The sequence below is a fragment of the Loxodonta africana genome, unplaced genomic scaffold (assembly GCF_030014295.1).
Source record: "Loxodonta africana isolate mLoxAfr1 unplaced genomic scaffold, mLoxAfr1.hap2 scaffold_75, whole genome shotgun sequence".
In the NCBI taxonomy this organism is placed as follows: Eukaryota; Metazoa; Chordata; class Mammalia; order Proboscidea; family Elephantidae; genus Loxodonta; species Loxodonta africana.
The window spans coordinates 228,293-250,181 of record NW_026975484.1 but is presented as its reverse complement, the minus strand read 5'-3'; positions in this window follow the sequence as shown (position 1 = coordinate 250,181).

The following is a 21,889-nucleotide window of genomic DNA, read 5'->3' as shown; positions in this document are numbered from 1 at the left end:
ACTGACAGTAATTACCATTAATTGGCTGTGCAACCCTGCCCTTAATCAATGTGACTTTCCTACCACTGTTAACCAGAACTCAGTCTCCATATGCAGGAACACCACTTTATTTCCTCCCTCCTGCCCCTGGTAACCCCTAATAAACTTTTATGTCTACACCATTTGCTTGTTTTTGTAAAAGACGGGTGTTTGCATCTGAAAGTTCACGACAAGCCACAAGGGTGAATTCATGTGGTAGCAGAAGTTATTTGCAATACATATATCCTAATACTGACTTGGTTCTGGAATACATAAAGAACAATCCAAAAAGGAAAAAGGAAGCGGACAGTTCAATAGAAAAATGAGCGAATACTTGTACACTGTATAAAAGATTTCTATATGGCCAAGAAACATATGAAAAGTGACAAAACTTCACTGGTTATCAGAGAAATTCTAATAAAAAGCCATAATGTGATACTATCCCCTACACGCCAGAATGGCTAAAATGGAAAGGATGGAAAATACCAACTATTGGGTATAACGTGGAGTAAATGGAGCTCTAATCTACCGCTACTGGAAGTGTAATTTGATACAACCAGTTTAAAAATGTTTTGTCTGTATTTACAAGAGCTGTGAACATTTTTTTTTTTTTTTTTTTTTTTTGTGAACATACATATATCCTAGGACCCAGCAATGCTACTTCTAGATACATACCCAGTAGAAATGGGTACATATCTTCACCAAAACACATACACTTCTCAGCATCTGCTAAGGAATGAACACCTTCCTTAGGAATGTCTAACTTTTAAAGCATTATTCTCTGTCTGTTCTAAGGTGATGTCCATATATGATGATAAGTTTACACAGAAAAGTCTAGAGCTTTCTGTGAAATTCCACAGCAAATCTCTAGAGGCTCCTGTTCTCATAGCTTCTGTCGCCTCTGCAGCCCTTGCTTCTGTCTGTCCGTCTGCTGGGCTGCACCACACGGAACCAGTTATGAAATTCAAGCCCATCTTACACTCGACAGGGTCCTACTCACACAAAATTTGTATTAGCTTAAAAGAAAAGGTGTGTAGATAAGATACACAAGGGATTTAATTGCAGAAAACAAACCTTAAAATGAAATGGCTGGGAATGGTGGCCTCCCTTTGTAAAAAGGCGTCTCCGTACAGACTACGGGAAAATGCAGTGAAGATATGGGTCATGGGAAAAGGAGCGTTTGTAGCAATCTGGTAATCACTCAGACCACCTGTAAAAATGTTTTCATCCTTTTTCTCATACCTTACACAAAACAACCTTACACAAAACAAAATTCCAGATGGATCGAATATTTAAAATTAAAATATGCAACCATAAAAATTTTAGAAGTTTTTATTTTCTTTTTATTGATAAAAGAGAAAGACTTTTTAAAAATCCCAAAATATGAAGGCTAAAACTGTTAAGATCTATAGATCTTTGGCATATCAAAAAGTATATGAAGAGAGTAAAAATACAGGCAAAAAGCTGAAAAAAAGTTTGCAGGCTAAGGATTTGAATAGAGATTTCTCAAAAGCAGATACAGAAACTGTCAACAAGCACAGGAAAAGAAGTGTAACCTCATTAGTCATCAGGAAAATGCAAATCTAAACTAAAGTGCACTATTATTTCAAAACCACTAAGATGGCTAAACTCAACAGGATGGACAAGTGTCGGCGACGATGTGGAGAAGCTGGAATACCGCTGGTGGAAATGTAAAATGATCCAATTGTTTTGGAAAACGGTTTGGCAATTCTGCAGAAAGTTAAACAGAGAATTACCATACAACACTGCAATTGCACTCCTAGGTCTGCACCCGGAGAATCAAAAGCATGTTCACATACAAACTCACACAGAGGATTCCTAGTAGTGTTATTCATAACAGCCAAACTGTGGAGAGAACCCAAATGTCATGACCTGATAGACAGGATGTGGTATATTCATAGACTGGAATATTACTCAGCCACAAAAAGGCATCAAGTACTGATACATGCCACAACATGGACGAACCTTGAGAACATTACGCTAAATGAAAGAAGCCAAACGCAAATGACCGCATCGTGTATGATTCCATTTACATGAAATGTCCAGAACAGACAAACCAACACAGACAGAATAGATTAGTGGTTGCTACGGCTTGGAGGAAAGGAGTAATGAGGATGACTGTTAATACGCCTTTATTAACAAGGGCCTTTATTTACGGGGCACTGAAAATATTCTGAAGCTAGACAGTGGTGACTGTTGTGCCAAGTCTGCCCATATACTAAAAGCCAAGGTATTGTGCATATTTTCAAAGGCAGTGTTACGGCAGGTGAATTGTATCTCAATAGAAATATTTGTGATTCCTAAAAGACTACCTTTCAATTAACATATAGAACCTATAAATCAGTAGGGAAAAAACAATCCAATTTTAAAAAGTCTCCCTCCAAAGCAAAGGGAAGGGGGTACATTCCATCCGTACAGCTTATTTTTTTATCTCTTCATTATTCAAGTTCTATTCTCATCTTATGTAACTCTAAATTATACAAATAATTGTCTCCATTTTCCTTATCCCTGTTTTCACTATTTAACTAAATAAAGACAGCAACACAGTGTTTTTTATAAAAACCCACCCACATTCACTCAAATCATTTTTTAGCACTTCTTAGGCACCAGGTACCAGGATACTCGGACAAACACAACAGACAAGTTCCTGCCTGCATGGGCCTTCTATTTTTGTGAAGCAGGCAGATCATAAATCAGCCAACCAGCTCTTGATGTAACCTAACATTAAGGAGGGAAACGTAATTTTGGAGCTATCTCAAGCTGTTGTCTCTCTCACAAACATTTCTCCGAATCTAGTGAAAAGTAAACACCTCGAAGGAACTCTGTGGGGCCAATAAATGTGAAAAAGCCATTACATTTCAGTTTTGTTTTGTTGCTTTCACCTGCTACCCTGTCATTATTTTTTAATAACATGATTATGGAGCTGACATCAAACACTCACCACTCGGCTGAAAGAAAAAGCCAAACCTGTAGCCATCTAGTCAATTCTGACTCAGAGACCCTATACGACAGAGTAGAACTGCCCCATAGGGTTTCCAGGGAGCAGCTGGTGTTAGGACACAATTCCCTCTTATAAGAATCTGAAAGCTGTTCACTGTGGATGTGGGAGGGACTCAGTAACACTTGCAGAGATTTCCACATGGGTGGGGTGCTCTAGTGTGAGCATCGGGGGAATGGACCCCATGTGCACTTTGCAGCCTTCTGCAGATTATGACACAACAAACACTCCCTCTTCATCGTCCTACATCTTTGGCTTGTTCTGCATTTTGCCTCATCTCCCTGATCTCTTGAAAGTTCTGTATATTAACCTTTTGTATTCAACATCTGGTAATTCCAGGAAAACACCTTCATCTGGACGATTCCTTGATTCTTTGTATTGAGAGATTGTTGAAGTGATCATGGTCTGCTTCTTTACGTGATTTGATATTGACTGCTGTCTCTGAGCCATCTATAAGTTATTTTATTTTATTTTTTACTTTTGCCTACTGTATCCTAGCTTTTTGCTTTGTTTTGTTTTGATATGCCCAAATAGGGTGCTTGAGTGAGCTTGCTTGATCATTTGCAACTTTCAAGATTTAACATCCTGTCACCAGATGGCTCGAGCTGTTACCAGGTATATGAGCCTAGGAGTCCATTCACTTTTCTTGTATAATTCAGTTCAGGTGTCTAGGTAGCTGGTCATCAATTGTAGGTCATCAAGTCCTATAGTCTAAGATGGGGAGGGGTGATTGTTGGAGACACAGGTATCTGGTTGCAGCAGGGGGTCACACTCTGAACAAAGGCAGGGGGCTGACAACCATCTCCCAAGTGTCTGTGAGGAAAGTGCACCCCTGTTTTCTATAGTGCACAGGTAGGTGGGTTCTGCAGTCAGACCACAGGCACCCTATGCTTTTGTTTGTAAGGACTGGGAGGCACCTGTTATCCTTGGACCCCTGTCTTGGGTGTCTAGATGATGTGGGCGGAGCCACCAGTTCTCAGGCCCCCAGTGTAGGTAGGTAAGGACCCTGTTTCATAGGCAGAGCAGTGTCAAACATCAAAAACACACCTCTCCACTGCAAGGTGAAACAGTTGAAGTTGGATACCCAGCACATACACCATTGCAGTAACAAGGGCCTAATCTCCCGAGATGGGCCTACACAGGTCCATGCAGGGGTGAAAGGTATTCAAAGTCCGTGGACCATTTGTGCCTGGAAAGGAGCTTCTTCTGTCCTGAGCTTCCCAGCTTAGCGGAGCTGGCAGATTATCTTTTCCCCCAATTGTTAATTTATTCCTTCTCCAAGGTCGGGAGAACGGCTCAGGCTGCACAGCAACACCTATCTCAGGTGCAGGGAAATCTACAGCTACTGAAGCCATCTTGGGGGCTAAGCGCACAGTAAAACGAATGCAAGTACTTAGCTTTTGCCAACAACACTGTTCTTCTCTGGTTCCGGAGTTGTGAGTAGACTGTGTGACTTGCTGTCTCCCCCTGAGGAAACTGCATCCTGAATGCTACTGCCAGCCCTGCCACTGTCCCTCCAGGGGACTGTGTCCAAGGGGTGCCATTTCTCACCAAGTCAGGTCCGGCAACTGCTCGCCACTTCTGAACCGTGTCTCCCTCCCCCGGCCACTCAGTCTGATTTCCTAACTTTGCCTTTGATGTTCAGGGCCCTTATCTTGTCAGGTATAAAATTGTTCCACTTGTTTTTTCAGGTCTTTTTTTTTTCTTTTTTTTGGTTTTTGTTGTAAGAGGGATCACTGGAAGTGTCTGACTACTGTGCAATCTTGACTCCACCTCTCTCTATCTTCTTTTGATGCTTTCTGCGTCATTTAATATTTTCCCTGTAGAATTCTTCAATATTGCAACACAAGGCTTGAATTTTTTCTTCAGTTCTTTCAGTTTGAGAAATACTGAACATGTGCTTCCCTTTTGATTTTCTAACTCCAGGTCTTTGCACGTTTCATGATAATATTTTACTTTGTCTTCTTGAGGTGCCCTTTGAAATTTTCTGTTCATCTCTTTTACTTCATCATTTTCTTTTTGCTTTAGCTACTCTACATTCAAGAGTAAATTTCAGAGTCTTTTCTGACATCCATTTTGGTCTTCTTTTTTTCTTTCCTGTCTTTTTAATGACCTCTTGCTTTCTTTTTTTTCTGACAGATATACATATATATTTTATTTCATATCTTTATTGTCATACTTTAGATGAAGGTTTACAGAACAAACTAGGTTCCCATTAAACAATTAGTACACATATTGTTTTGTGACACTAATTACCAACCCCACAATATGTCAACACTCTCCCCTTCTTGACCCTGGGTTCCCTATGACCAGCTTTTCTGTCCCCTCCTGCCTTCTAGCCCTTGCCCCTGGGCTGGTGTGCCCCTTCAGTTTTGCTTTATGGGTCTGTCTAATCTTTGTCTGAAGGGTGAACCTCAGGGGTGACTTTATTACTGAGCTAAAAGTGTGTCCAGGGGACATATTCAGCATTTCTCCAGTCTGTGTCAGGCGAGTAATCTGGTCTTTTTTGTGAGTTAGAATTTTGTTCTACATTTTTTCTCCAGCTCTCAGACCCTCTATTGTGATCCCTGTCAGAGCAATGACCTCTTACTTTCTTCAAGTATGATGTCCTTGATGTCATTGCACAACTCATCTGGCCTTCAATCATTAGCCTTCAATTCATCAAATCTATTCTTGAGATAGTCTCTAAATTCAGGTGAGATATAATCAAGGTTGTACTTTGGCTCTCGTAGACTTGCATATGAGAAACTGATGGTCTGTTCCACAGTCAGCCCCGATCTTGTTCTGACTGATGATATTGAGCTTTTCCATTGTCTCTTTCCACAGATGTAGACATTTGATTCCTGTATATTCCATCTGGTGAAGCCCATGTGTATACTCACCATTTAAGTTGTTGAAAAAAGGTATTTGCAATGAAGAAGTCATTGGTCTTGCAAAATTCTATCATGCTGTCTCCAAGGCCAGATTTTCCAACTACTGTTCCTTCTTCTTTGTTTCCAACTTTCACATTGCAATCATCAGTAATTATCAATGCATCTTGATTGCATGTCTGATCAATTTCAGACTGCAGAAGTTGGTAAAAAATCTTCAGTTTCTTCATCTTTGGCATTAGCAGTTGGTGCACAAATTTGAATAATAGTCATATTAACTGCTTGTCATAGATTGAAATGTGTCCCTAAAAAATATCTGTCAACTTGGCTAGGCCATGATTCCCAGTATTGTATGATTGTCTACCATTTAGTCATCTAATGTGATTTCCCTATGTGGTGTAAATCCTATCACAATGATGTGATGAGATGGATTAGTCGCACTTATGTTGATGAGATCTATAAGATTAGATAGTGTCTTAAGCTAATACCTTTTGAGGTATAAAAGAGATAAGCAAGCAGAGAGATATGAGGACCTCATAACACCAAGAAAGCATCCCCAGTAGCAGAGCATGTCCTTCGGACCCAGGGTCCCTGCACCTGAGAAGCCCCTTGACCAGGAGAAGATTGATGATGGAGACCTTCCCACAGTGCTGACAGAGAAGGTTTCCCCTGGAGCTGACGCCCTGAATTTTGAATTCTAGCCTACTAGACTGTGAGAAAATAAATTTCTCTTTGTTAAAGCCACCCATTTGTGGTACTTCTGTTATAGCATCAGTATATGACTAAGACACTGGTCTTCCTTGTAGGCATATGGATATTATCCTATCACTGACAGCACTGTACTTCAGGATAGATCTTGAAATGTTCTTTTTGATGATGAACTCTCTTCGATTTGGCACAGTAGTCCATAAAAAAAAAGTCCATATGATTGTCCAATTCAAAATGGTGAATATCAGTCCATTTCAGCTCACTAATGCCTAAGATATTGATGTTTATGTGTTCCATTTCATTTTTTAATGATTTCTAATTTTCCTAGATTCATACTTCATACATTCTATGTTTCTATTATTAATGGATGTTTGCAGCCGTTTCTTCTCCTTTTGTGTCATGCCACATCAGCAAATGCAGGTCTCGAAAGCTTGATTCCATGCATGTCATTGAGGTCAACTCTACTTAGAGGAGTGTGTGTGGTTTTGTTCTTCTGTAACTTGTATCTTTTAAAATAAATCTTATAAAGCTTTTGTTTAATTAAATGGTTTTGAAAATTCATCTAAAATCATTGCTAAGCTTTCTGTTACAATTCTTCAATTGCATTTAATTTCTATTAGGTTTTCTGCTTAGACTATTGTATAAACTTCAATAATAATTTTTATATCAATTCACAACCATTATAATTTCTTTTTCTTTTTTGGGGGGGAGGTGTTTAAATCTGAAATATAATTATGAATCGAAGTGTTAATAGCAGATATTATTTTCTCGTTTCTTCTGTTAAATAAAGGTTTGAACTTAAAACTGTTGGATGATCTGTTTCATCTAAAAAACTCCACCTTTTTTTTTTTTAAGAAATAAACTATTAGTCTTATTTTGTTTATTTATTATATATAAATATAACTATATACGTCTTTCTTTACTCTCTGGTTCTTTTTAAGATTTTTTATTGTATTTATGTACTGAAGTTTCACTACATTATATCTTGATTCAGATTTATTTTTATTTTGCCCTCTTGGGATATCTTTGCCTTCCCTAATCTAAGGATTGATATGTTTCATTGTTTTTAGTCACTAGTTCCCCAAATGTTTTTTCCTATATTTTTGAAGGGATAGAATTCCTCCACGTTTTGTGAATATATGTACGTCATATTTACAATCACGTTTTTAAAATGATTTTGCCCACGAGGTAGCTAATATTTTCCTAAATTAAAGAAGTGGGGAAAACAGCACAATACAGAAATAATGAATGCCACATCAGATCAGTTATTTGGTGCCATGTCTTATGACTGCCAATGGAACATATTGTTTTTTATCCATGTCTCCCTGTTTATGTGCTAGTATCCTGTCCTGTGAACTCATTTCAAGGGCTGTGTGCCTGACCCGGAAGCAGCTTTCAGCATTTTCCCCAGGTCTAAATAGAAGAGGATGTTTTTTCTTCTGTAAAAAGAAATCCAAATAGGTTTTTTTTGTGTCCCTTTTATTTTTATTTTATCCATTGAAAGAGAAATAAATATTTATTTGTAGTCTATTTACAAAACTTTTTCACCTGTCTTTATTTTTAATTTTCCCCCATAATTTTGTGATGGGTATTAGCATTTATTACATTATACACAAAAAGAAAGGACAAGGAGAAAAAATTCTGATGATAATTTCAGAGAAGAAACAAAAGTGGGAGAAACAAGCCTTAAATCTGGACCATGACCATACATGGAAGGTAAAACTTTTATTCACCACCTTCGCTGGGTGACACCTAAAATATTTCAGGATTTGTGTCAGGATTAAATTGTAGTTTATACTTCACACAACCTCTTAAGGTTCATATCACCATTGACATTTTATAGATGATAAAATTGATATGAGGAGATTTTAAGTAGTTTTCCCTAAATGTCCAGCTTAATTATATATGTATATAAAACCTTTTAAAATACATACCCTGTAAACCAAACCCATTGCCATAGAGTTGATTCCAACTCACAGCTACCCTATATTATCTCTCAACTATTTGAAACTGGTGAATCTAAAGGGTGGTACACTTTTTAATGACATAGAACAGAAAGAGAGAGAGAAAGGAAAGAAGTAAAGGAAGGGAGGGAGGGAGGAAGAGAAAGAGAGAGGGAGGAAGGACGGAAGGAAGGTAGGAAGAAAGAAAAGTTATTAAAATAGAAATTATCTGTATATAGTAGAGGATCAACAATATATATATAAATGAATTTTTACTCCCAGATGAAATTGTTTTAGTGTTAAAAATTTATTCATTTTAACAAATTCTTGTGTTTATATTTCATCATATGTCCTGGCTCTAACATATTCTCATTCAACAGTGAGTTATTCTAAAACAAATGAATGATAGAAGAAGACATATACACTATCACAGAAAAATGGCTTCTCAGAGCCTCCTAATGAACTCCAATTAAAGTACTGCTCCCAATTCAAAAGTATCTGTTCTTAGGAGATTTTGCTTACAAAGAAACACCCATGTTGTCTCCTTAGTAAGTCAGGGTGTACATATTATGTAAAAGAATATCCTCCAATGGCTTCCAAGTTTGAAATAAATTACATATCATCATGACATGTATTGCCTTGCATTGTTGTTGTTGTTAGTTCCCTCAAGTCAGTTCCAAGTCATAGTGGCACTATGTACAACAGAATGAAACACTGCCAGGTCCTGTGTCTTCTTAGGTCTTCCTTACTCATTGCCCAGTTTTCACGTGCATATCAGGCAATTGAAAACACCGTGGCTTGGATCAGGGACACTTTAGTCTTCAAGGTGACATCTTTGCTTTTTAATGCTTTAAAAATTTCTTTTGCAGCAGATTTTCCCAATGCAATGCATCATTTAATTTCTTGACTGATGTTTCCATGGGTGTTGACTGTGGATCCAAGTAAAATGAAATCCTTGACAATTTCAATCTTTTCTCCATTTATTATGATGTTGCTTATTGCTCCACTGATGAGAATTTTTGTTTTCTTTATGTTGAGGTCTAATTCATACCTAAGTCTTTACAGTCTTTGGTCTTTATCAGTAAGTGCTTCAAGTCCTGTTCACGTTCAGCAAGCAAGGCTGTGCCATCCGCATATCACAGGATGTTAATGAGTCTTCTTCCAATCATGATGCTTTGTTCTTCATATAGTTCAGTTTTTTGGACTATGTGGACTGCATACAGATTGAATAATTATAGTGAAGGGATGATGCACACCTTTCCTGACTTTAAACCATGCAGTAGCCCATTGTTCTGTTTGAATGATTGCCTCTTGATCTATGCAGAGGTTCCCCATGAGCACAATTAAGTGTTCTGGAATTCCCGTTTTTTGTGATGTTATCCATAATTTGTTATGATTCACAGAGTCAAATTCCTTTGCATAGTCAATAGAACACAGGTAAACATCTTGCTGATATTCTCTGCCTTCAGCCAGGATCCATCTGACATCAACAATGACTTACCTGTTCCCACGTCCTCTTTTGAATCTGGCTTAAATTTCTGACAGTTTCTGTCAATGCACTGCTGCAGCCACTGTTGAATGATCTTCAGCAAAAATTCACTTGCATGTGATACTGATGATAATTTCTGCATTTGGTTGAAACACCTTTCTTTGGAATAGGCATAAATATGGATCTCTTCCAGTCAGTTGGCCAGGTAGCTGTATTCCAAATTTCTTGGCATAGACATATGAGCACTTCCAGTATTGCATTTGTTTGTTGAAACATCTCTATTAGTATTCCATCAATTCCTGGAGCCTTGTTTTTCTCTAATGCCTTCAGTACTGCTTGGATCTCTTCCTTCAGTACCATTGCTTCCTCATCATATGCTGCCTCCCGAAATGGTTGAACATCTACCAATTCTTTTTGGTGTAGTGACTCAGTGTATTCCTTCCATCTTCTTTCGGTATATTCTGAGTTGTTCAATATTTTCTCTGTAGAATCCTTCACTATTGCAACTTGAGGCTTGAATTTTTTCTTTGGCTCTTTCAGCTTGAGAAATGCTGAGGGTGTTCTTCCCTTTCAATTTCTAACTCCAGATCTTTGTATATGTCATTATAATACTTTGCTTTGTCTTCCATAGCTGCTCTTTGAAATCTTCTGTTTAACTCTTTTACTTCATCATTTCTTCTGTTCTTTTTAACTACTAGATGTTCAAGAGCACATTTCAGAGTCATAAATCTTATGACATCCATTTTGATCTTTTCTTTCTTCCCCTTTTAATGACCTCTTGTTTTCTTTGTATGTCTGATGTCCTTGATGTCACTCCACTACTCATCTGGTCTTTGGTCATTAGTGTTCAACATGTCAAATCTATTCTTGAGATGGTCTCTAAATTCAGGTGGGATATACTCAAGGTCATACTTTGGCTCTCATACACTTGTTCTGATTTTCTTCGGCTTCAAGTGGAACTTGCATATGTGTAGTTGACTGTTCTGTAGTTGGTCCCGGCCATGTTCTGACTGATGGTATTGAGCTTTTCCATCATCTCTTTCCACACAGGTAGTCAGTTTGATTCCTGTGTATTCCATCCGGTGAGGCCCACACTTATTAAAAAAAAAAAAAAAACTTGCTGTTTATGTTGTGGAAAAAGTTATTTGCAATGAAGAAGTCGTTTGTCTTGCAAAATTCTATCATGTGATCTCTGGTATCATTTCTATCACCAAGGGCATATTTTCAACTACTGATCCTTCTTTGTTTCCAATTTCTCATTCCAGTAACCAGTAGTTATCAATGCATCCTGATTGCACATTCCATAAATTTCAGACTGTAGAAGTTGGTAAAAATCTTCAATTTCTTCATCTTTGTCCTTAGTGGTTGGTGTGTAAATTTGAATAGATTGTATTAACTGGTATTCCTTGTAGGCGTATGGATATTATGCTATCACTGGCAGTGTTGTACTTCTGGATAGATCTTGAAATGCTCTTTTTAGTGATTAGTGCACAGCTATATTCATTGCAGCACTGTTTACAAAAGCAAAAAGATGGAAACAACCAAGATGCCCGTCAACAGATGAGTGGACAGATTATGGTATATTCACATAATGGAATATTACACAGTGATAAAGAACAACGATGAATCCATGAAACATCTCATAACATGGAGGAATCTGGAAGGCTTTATACTGAGGGAAATTAGTCACAGAAGGACAAATATTGTATAACACCATTTTTATAAGAACTCAAGAAAAGATTTAAACACAGTAGAAAACACTCTTCGATGGTTGCCAGTGTGGGAAGGGATGGAGAGGGTTTTCACTAATTAGATAGTAGATAGAATTATTTTAGGTGAAGGGAAGGACAACACACAATGCAGGGGAAGTCAGCACAACAGGACTTATCCAAAAGCTAAGAAGTTTCCAGGATACAACCAAACATTTTGAGGGACAGAGTAGCAGGGTGGAGGTCTGGGGACCATGGTTTCAGTGAACATCTAGGTCAATTGGCATAACAAAGCATATTAAGAAAACGTTGTGCATCTCACTTTGTTGAGTGGCATCTGGGGTCTTAAAAGCTAGCAAACTGCCATATGAGATGCATCAATTGCTCTCAAGCCATCTGGAGCAAAGGAGAATGAAAAACACCAAAGACACAAGGAAAATATTAGCCCAAGAGAAAGAAAGGGCTACATAAAGCAGAGACTCCATCAGCCTGAGACCAGAAGAACCAGATGGTGCCTGGCTACCACCAATAACTGCACTGAAAGGGAACATGGCAGAGAATCCCTGATGAAGCAGGAGAAAAGTGGGATGCAGACCTCAAATTCCAGTAAAAAGACCAGACATAATGGTCTGAGATGGAGGTACCCCAGAGGTCATGACCCCCAGACTGTCTGTCAGCCAAAACTAAAACCCATTCTTGAAACCAACTCTTCAAAGATTAGACTATAGGACCTAAAATGATACTGGTGAGGAGTGTGATTCTTAGCTTAAGTAGACACATGAGACTATATGGGCAGCTCCTATCTGGAGTAAAGATGAGAAGGCAGAGGGGAACAGAAGCTGGTTGAATGGACACAGGGAACACAGGTGGAGAGAAGGAGTGTGCTGTCACATTGTAGTGAGAGCAACTAGGGTCATATAACAATGTACATAAGTTTTTGTATGAGAAACTGACTTGGATTGTAACTTTTCACTTAAAGCACAATAAAAAAAAATAAAAGAAAATCTAGTATAGACTCATAAACAACTTTTATGACCTTCAGGAGATGATGCTTTTCTTCTAACTTTATATCCTAAGATTTGCTGAAGCAGTGCATCAGCTCCCATTGAGGAGCTGTATTTCTTCCTTGGGTGTTCTGTGCACAATAATGCCAAAGCAAACTTTCTTGAAGTCAGGTATCATTACCTGGATCTTCTGCTCAGAAATCCACAATGAATTATCATTCGCAATTACTAGCTACACAAAGTTATTTTAATTAACATATATATACATATATATATATATCTTCAGTTTCTCTGCTATGCATTCCTTTCTACCCCCTCACCCAATTTCCAAAGTTCTAGTTAACCAGACCTTTTACCGGAGTGTCTATATGACATGGTGATTGTAGCTGCCATGACTCTGCTCAAGCTTTGCGCAAAGAAGAAGTGCATTCTGTCACTCTGGTTCCCTGATGCCCAGCTGACACAAAGTATTGCACAGTGGCGCCTTCTCTTACTCATTTCTCTTTTTTTGAATTTTTTTTTTGTATTTAAAACTCAAGTTATATGATAATTAAGTAATAGAAATGTTATAAATTTAAAAAGAAAAAGTATAGAGAGTATAAAGAGATTAAGAATGAGAGCATGAGATGAGACAGTGAAAGATTTCAGGCCCTTCCCGCCTCCCTGTCACAGCTGGCAACCCCCAATAATCTTCGGTTTCTATAAATTTGCTTATTTCATATAAGTAAGATCATACAGTAGTTGTCTTTTTGTGACTAACTTTCTTCAATCAGCATCATGTTTTCAAAGCCTAGCAAGAAAGAATTTTCAAATTCCAACTATAGCTAACCTCAGTTTCTGCTATCATTCCCAGTTCTCCATCCTTTCTCCAACTAGTGTACCCCCTTTGTCTCTTCTGTTGCTGCCCCATTCTGCCTTTCAGTGGGTGAGCCCTGCTTTCTGCTCTCTCCTTGGTCTCTGTATCCCTCTTACACACTGCTGGCAGGTTCCGTCTCTGGATCTTGTCTCTGGAGCTTTCCCTCCATCCAACACACACGACCTAGCTCTATCTCTTTCTGGATCCTGAAGTCTACAGTCCTTCCCACATATTCACAAACATACACAGACCTTTAGGTTGACATAGGCAACCCACCCAGACACAACCAGTCAAGGTGGTTGTGTGCTGTCTATCTGAGGTTTCTGGCATCAGGTTCTCAGATACGGACATCTCTTTCTGCCTCACGCTGAAGGAGTTTCTCTAATAAGGACAAGGGCTTCTATTCTGAGAAAAGCAATTTTAATCCCCTACTGTAGCTTGGTTAAGAAGGGTACAAGAAAGAGGTATACATGTAAGAGTCTTAACTAAATATACGCATTCTTCTCTTAAGTATAACTTCTCCGTAAAACAGCCTTTCAGTAAAAGAGGTTGAAAAGAGGTGAGCATTGCTCTCGTTTGAGTGCTTATACCCCAAATTTACTAAGAAAATCACCCTTATAGAAAACTTCTTTCAATGACGTCACACATTTATTATGAAGTTATAGGGGAATGAGGTCATTTCTAAGTTCCAAAGGAACAAATTCATTGGAATTCAATAAATGTGGAATTAAAGAAAAATAACTTCTTAAAAAATGAACTACCATAAACAGTGCCACTTTACAATGGAGATTTTGTCTTCCACAGCAGTGCCCCCAAAAGGTGGTGGGTCTCTGGGGAAGAAGAAAGAAACCATGGGGTCTGCAGAGGTGGAGGATGTGGTGATGGAGAGGCCTCCAGGGGTCCCTATGACCAAAGCTTTGGGCTCACAGGTGAGAATAAGTACCCTGAAAGCTGAACTAAATCTACTCTCTATTCTCAGAGGTCTCTACCAGAGGAAAATGCCCAAGAGTCAACAACATCCCAAACAAAAAGTCAAAGCTCCAGGCACAGGAAGATTCCAAAACAATCCGAGAGCTCTTTTCCTTCATCTTCCACCAAGCAGACCTCTCACTCCTCTAGCTACGGGGCTACTTCAGAGAAGGGATGGGTCAGGTGTGCACATTTCACCCAGGTGCACACAGTCAAGGGGGTGGCGGTCGCCTGGCAGACCAAAACCTCCTTTGCCCCCGTGGGAAAGATGCCCCAGGTCTTTGAGGCCGAGCTCTCTGAGGAGAGCACCATCGGCTCTGCCCCCAGACTGGCCAACACTGAGTCCCTGGTCAGCAACCTGGAGCCCTGGCAGGAGGGGACCCAGACCTATATCCAGGAGCCCACCGACCAAGAGAAGGAGCATTGGGAGAGCCCCCGTGCAGCCACCCCGGAGTGGCTGGTGACCCGTGAGCACGGCTTCCGCTGCGTGGCCTGCTGTCACGCGTTCGAGTCCCGGGAGGCCCTGGTTGCGCACACGGCGCATGCTGTGAGCCAGGGCTTCAGCTGCCAGGTCTTCTTTGAAGAGCTGCTGGAGAGGCGGCTGCCAAGCTCAGTCCAGCGCAGGCCCCAACTCTGCCACCAGCTGGCCAGGCGTTACCTGATGGCCTCCAAGAAGAGGGAGGTGAGGGAGAAGAGAGCGGTCTGCAGGCGCCTGGAGGAGCAGCTGGAGAAGCAGAGAGAAGAACTGAAGAGGCTGAGGCACCAGCTGGACAGGCTGCAGAGGCAGGCCAGGCCGCAGAAGGCACAGCACCAAGGCCAGAGGGGGAAGCGCCTAAAGACCTGCTAGCACCCTGGGACTAGGAGGAGCAGGGCCTTTGGGCTGGAAACCCGGGCCCTTCAGGAGAGACCTCCATTCAGGTTCGTTTAACCCAGCTTCCCTGGAAGATCCTACCCTCCTTCCCCTCTGATCACCAGTCTTCCACCCCAAGGGCACAAAGAGCTCCAGCCCTAAGGGGGATCTGGATGGAAGAAGCCCCAGATAGCTGACCGCAGACACCAGGTCCCCTCAGAGGCTCCCCTGGCCCAGAAGAGGACAGGACAGGCCTCATCTTGATGGTGAGATCTTGGGACCCTAAGGATGAGCACAGCATAAGTAGGGAAAGGGAAATGGGATTTCAGTGGGACTTGGGAGGCTAAGGGGGACCCTGTTGAGGTGTGATGGTGAAGGGGGTATCACTGAGTTCTTTGGAGGAGAAGGAATCAGAGAGATGGCAGGGTGTCAGGAAACCCGCCTGCAGGTGAGCAGTGGGCATAAAGCCCTAAACCAAGGACTCTGGGTCCCTTCCCAGCAGCATACAGGCAGAGAAAGAGGTAGGGCTTGGCAGGAGGAGTGGAGGGCCCGGTGAAGGAAAATGAATTCACCCCAGCCATGTCTTCTGGTCTCCTAGGGTGAATTTGGGGTTATGATTAGGAAGCATGGTTGTTGCCTCATTAGGGGAATGTAACTGGAAGGTGGTGTAGAAAAATCCCCCTGGGTGTTAACCATTTCTGGATAAGAGTTGATCCAGTGCTTGCAGGGTATTTCTTGTAAAGTATGTCCTCGGGTAAGGGGTAGAGCTTTGGAACTTTTTCATCTCCTTTAAATAAAGCTGTACATTCTGGTTCTTGACACGTCAATAAATGTTGTTAATTTTTTTTTTTTTTTTCCCTGTGGTCAAATCTGACCTGTCCCGAGGTCAAAGAAATGGAAGAAAAAGGCCCTCTGAGGTGAAAGAAGCAAAAGAGAGGAGAGGCTTCTGAACCTGGGGAGAACAGCGAGAACACAGGTGACCAGAGGTATGGATGGAAGAGGCAAATTCAGGCCCAGACTCAACAGTGGACAAAAAAGACCAAGTCTCAGTCACAACATCAAATCCCAGGTGTGGGGAAGCCCTGGACATGACAGGGATGCATCCATCTCTCTGGGCGATGAGACCACAGAGGGCAGAGGAAAGGAGGGCAGGGCCTCTAGGATGGGCACCTCCATCCACAGGCTGTCCTGTGTGTATGCCTCAGAGTGACAGAGACAGCTCCTGTGAGGGAGAGGGTCACAGGCAGAGAAAAGCCAAGGTGTTCAGGCCAGGTAAATTCTGCAGTCTCCTAAGGATCCAAAACAAAAATCAGAGATTCTCAGAGGTATCAGGGTGGGAGGGGTTGGCATTCCCAGGCTGGGGAGAGGCTGGCTGGGGAGGTACTGCTTTCTGAAATCTTTTCATCAACATCTTCTTAAAAGCTACCTTCCCAGTTGATGTCCTCTTTTATGCTCTAGGCTCAGACCTCAAAGGGCCTCGAATGCACAAAGGCGGGTTATACACTGGGTCAAGGCAGGGAGGAGGTGGTACCAGCACATCCAGGAAAGAGAATTTTCTGGAGCGCCATGAGTTACCTAGTGAATCGCACATGGTGTCCAGCCTTCTACATTTAGCTGTAGACATGTGCTTGCAGACGTGTTTGGGGGTTAATTCTACTGAGTTCCCAAAATTATTTTTGGTCATTTCCAGTTATAGAGACCAGAAGAGCTCACTGGTTCCAAGAACAAGAAATCCACTGGATCTGATTATTACTGTCTGTGGTGTGCTCTCCTTCCAGTGATTAAAATCTTTTGTCTGTCATTATAGAAAATTTTCACCTATTTAAAATATCTAACGAAACACATTAAAATATACATGTATCTATGATGTTTATCAATTTCCAAAGTTCTGAAATTATTTTTTATTACATTTTCAAGATTACAGATTTGTATGACAAAAAAGTTATGTCAGGGTCCCACCCTCATATGTAATTTGCTCCCACTCCCACAAGGTATCCAATGTTAATAGACACATGTGTCCTTTCCTACACCTCTCTGCAGGGACACATACACACAGTCACAGGTACACAAGTACATCTGCTGGGGTGTTTGCTTTTATGGAGACTTCTTCTCACTCTACCCACATTGCTCTCGCCACTTCTTTCACTTGACATTCTACCTTGATTCTCTGTAAGTCATTAGATATGGCACTAACACTATATTTTGGGGTCTTTAACTTACATGAATAATTTAAATAGATGGTATCAACTCAGTACACTTTATCTGGACTTATATATGTTGTTGTTAAAAGCTATCAAGTCAGTTCTGAGTCACAGTGACCCTAGGCACCACAGAACAAAACTCGGTCCGGTCATTGCAATCCTAATAATCGTTGCTATATTTGAGCACACTGTTGCAGCCACTGTATCAATCTCACTGAGGGTCTTCCTCTTTTTCCCTGGACCTCTGCTTTACTAAGCATGATGTTCTTTTCCAGGGACTGGTCCCTCTTGATAAGATCTCCAAAGCCATCCTTACTTCTAAGGAATATTCTGGCTTTCTCTGCTCAAGACAGATTTATTTGTCCATACACAACACTACTAATACGGAAGCATTATCATCCATGCTTTTTAAGTCCACTCTTCCTGCATGTTCTAATTCTCCTCCCCCTGTTCTTTCCCACAAGTGAATCCAAGGTAATTCAGGTTAACAATGTGGTAAGTCGTTTCTCCTATCCTTGCTTAAACAAGCACACACAGACATACATGTATCCTCATCTTCTCATTTATACACACACATAAACATCAACAGGTATTCAAGCATATTCAAACAATTGATATTGTTTAACCCAGATGTGCTCATTTTATATACACTTCTCTGCACCTTGATTGTTTCAGTAATACTTCCATAATACTTCATAGAGATTTCTCCCACTCAACTACTACAACTCTTTTTCATTCTAAGGACTCCCTGTTTTATTGAGGATGTAGCTTTACCATAAGTTCTCTATCATTCCACCATCAATGGACAAAGTTTCCTCATATTAATAATAACTATCCTTTCTATACTATAGGATTTGTTTCTGTGGAATAGACTCCACAGAGTGAGATTTCCAATTCAAAGAATGTTAAAAGTACAGAGCCACGGCCATGTCTTTCCCCTAGAGGCTGCCATAATGCACCTTTCCAGCCACGTCTCAGGGTATCCTTCTCCCCACAGCCCAGCCAGCCATAGGTGGTGCTGATTTTCCAATTCTGCCAGTTTCACTGGCAGTTTGATATTTTCTTAACTTGGACTATGTTTACTGGGCACGTGGATTTGCTCTGAATGAACTGTTTGAATTCACTGCTCATTGTTCAAGTGATTAACTTTTATCCTTCTGTGTAAAATGGAAATTGTTATTAAGCCTTGTCCTCTCCATTTCACATGATTTTCCAAATCTATCATTTGTGTATCACATTTTTGCAAGCTTTGTCCCCCAGAACGAGCACTTGAGTCAGCACCATTTATTAAATAAATATAATTTTCTTGAAATGCTACCTTTGTAAGTTATTGTGACTTCTTAACAGATTTTCTGTTTCATTGGTCGACTTGTCAGCTTCTATGCTATATAATATCAATTTGTTCTGTTATCCGAAGAGATAGACACCTGTTACTATCCTGCTTTTTCATGTTTTACTTTGGTAAAACCGCCCTGGTTTTGCAGCGATTAAGTGCTCAACTGCTAATCCAAAGAAAGTTTGGCAGGTCGGACCCACCAGGTGGCTCCAAGGGAGAAAGACCTGGTGTTCTGCTTCCGTAATGATTACGACCTAGAAAACCCTATGGGGCAGTCAGATGGGATCGCTTTGAGTCAAAAATCGTCTCCAAGTCTCATAACAACAGGAATATTCTTTGTTATCTACTGTACTATTTGTAGCATATGATTACTGTATACAGTTCAAAACAACTATCTTAATATTCCGGCTAGAAATGCATTCCACTTATATATTAGTTTTAGGGACCTCCATTTAATTGACAAGACGTTCCATTTGAAAATATGGCATATTTTTGCATATATTCAGGTTTCATTTTATGTACTTTAATACATTGTCTTCCCTCATAGAGGTCCTTTGCTGCTCTGGTTAAAACAATGTTTTGCTAAATATTTTACAGTTTTGGACACAGTGTGATACAGTCAAGTAGTAGGGGAAAGAGAAGGGTCTGCCCTTCCCTCCCTTGCCAATTTTAGACCCTTATTCTATACTGGAGAGAAACCATTGATTTTGATGCATTTGTCTTTTATGCAGGTATGTAATTATATCATCATTATTTTAAATATCTTTTAATACTTGTACTAGTTATTTAAATTTTCTAGTTCATTCCTTCACCTAAAAACTGTTGAGTGATACCAAAATTTTTGTCTAGTTCCAAATTTATCGGAATGGGTTTAATATTTTTCCATTTATCTCACACCTGATAAGTTTGGGGATTTGTTATGCACCAATGGATAACTAATACTCTGAGCTACTGACCTTTATGGTAATCTACACACAACTTGTTTCTGACAGTTAAGTACTTCCACCTGGCCTCTGTTCAGCTGGGATACCATGATTTACATTGCTACTAGGCAGCCCAGCCTCCACTAAAACCTGAGCCTATAGAGAATTGTTTTTGTTAGCTGTCATCAAGTCCTTTCTGACTCATGACCACCCCATGTGGGCATAGTAGAAGTGTTCAATAGGGTTTTCAAGGCTGTGATCCTTTAAAAGCAGATCGTCAGGACTGTCTTCTGAGGTGCCTTTGAGTAGGTTCAAACCACCAAACTTTCAGCTAGTATAGAACACTTAACTGTTTATGGCGTCCAGGGACCCCCTGCAAAGGTACATATTGGTAAGCTCCATGTTGCTGGTGCTCCCCTCAGCTCTACATTCCTTATTCTTTTAATGAAATGGGTGTCCTTCAGGACCTCCAAGAAATGGTCTTATAGAAGACTAACTCAGACATGCCCACATATTGGAGGCTTTTATTCCCTCTTCCAACACCTGACACAGTAGGTCTGGTATTTCGATTTCATAGAATGTGGGCCGCTGCCTTTTCCAAACTTCCAAAAGCAATTCCACAGCACATTAAACCCATTTCCAGAACCCTTGCTATGGCAATAAATCCTTGTCAACAAACAAAGTCTACATAAGAATTAGAGTGTTTCCTTGAATGGACAACATTTTACATGCCTCCATAAAGAAAATGCCTCAAGGGCAAAGTTTAAGAGTAAACCAAGGCATTTCCCATCACTCCTTACCTGAGAGGCTCTTCGTGAGGATTTCCTGACACACATGGCAAAGGAAGTAGTAGACACTGCCTTCTTTTTTACCTCTTCCCTCCTAAACAAACAGAAACCTTTGCTAAGATGTCAGGTGTCAATTCCCAACTCCTCTTCTTATCCTGTATGTAAGTTCTGTAATGAGACCAGGACCCAGGCAGTATTTCCCATCTTTCAAAGTTTCGAGGTCCAGTGAAATCCTGTTACAAGTCACTAGATCAGCCCAGGAGCTGGAAGACTGAAATTCCTGGTCCTCTGACAAGTGGGAAGGGCAGAGTGGGATTGGGCAGAGCCTCCTTGACCATCACTTGCCCCAAAAGGCTCTGGAGGCTGCTTCATGTTATAAGTCAAAGGCCCTTCCAGCCCAGTCGCATAAGAGCAGGGAAAGGCTTTTTCCACTGAAAGAAAAGATGGGCTCAGGAGCAGCAGGTTTGAGGTCATTCAGCTTCAGTCAGCTTTGCGGCTTCAGGACATCCTGGCCGCTGGTCACCTTCACAGCTGGGCCTTTATACCTTTTCACCTCTCTCCCATTTTTCTCCCAGTACCATGGGCTGTGGCTTCTGCTAGTTTCAAAGATTTCAGTGTTTCTGTAGCTCCTCGTCCCGCTCAGAGGAGGCAAGTTTGCAGGGTGTGAGGGACAAACCCAGAGTGCTGCTTAGGTGTCCTTCAACAGAAACCCTCCTGAGGTGACAAGCTGTCCTGACTGATCCTGAGACCAAGACAGAGAGAAACTCAGTGAAAGGGTCATTGGCTTCTGCAAGTGTCAGCGCTCTCAGGGTCATGTCCTGGGGTCATGCCCAATTGCAGGAAAAATGAACTGACTCTGAACCAGTACACAGGCCCCGGAAGCCTCAGGAGGATTTTGTCTTAGTCTAACCCAGCACTGGGGAAATCCTCATGGGGTGGGAGCAGTGATATTCCTGGGATCTTTATTCTAAATTTTCAGAGCAGTTGATACAGTCTTGAGGTAGGAAAAGAGAAAGCTTGGGACCACAGGAGGGTGGCAAAAGAAGGAGCCTCTTATCACTCACTCCCTCTGGGGTCTTGTTCAGGTTTTTTTTTTTTAATGCAACTTGGGCTCCAGGCAGGCACTTATTGCTAAAGTTGTATTTCTCTGTTTTAATTTATGATATCTAAGTCAAATCTGGAGTCTGGAGCTCATTTTTATAATTC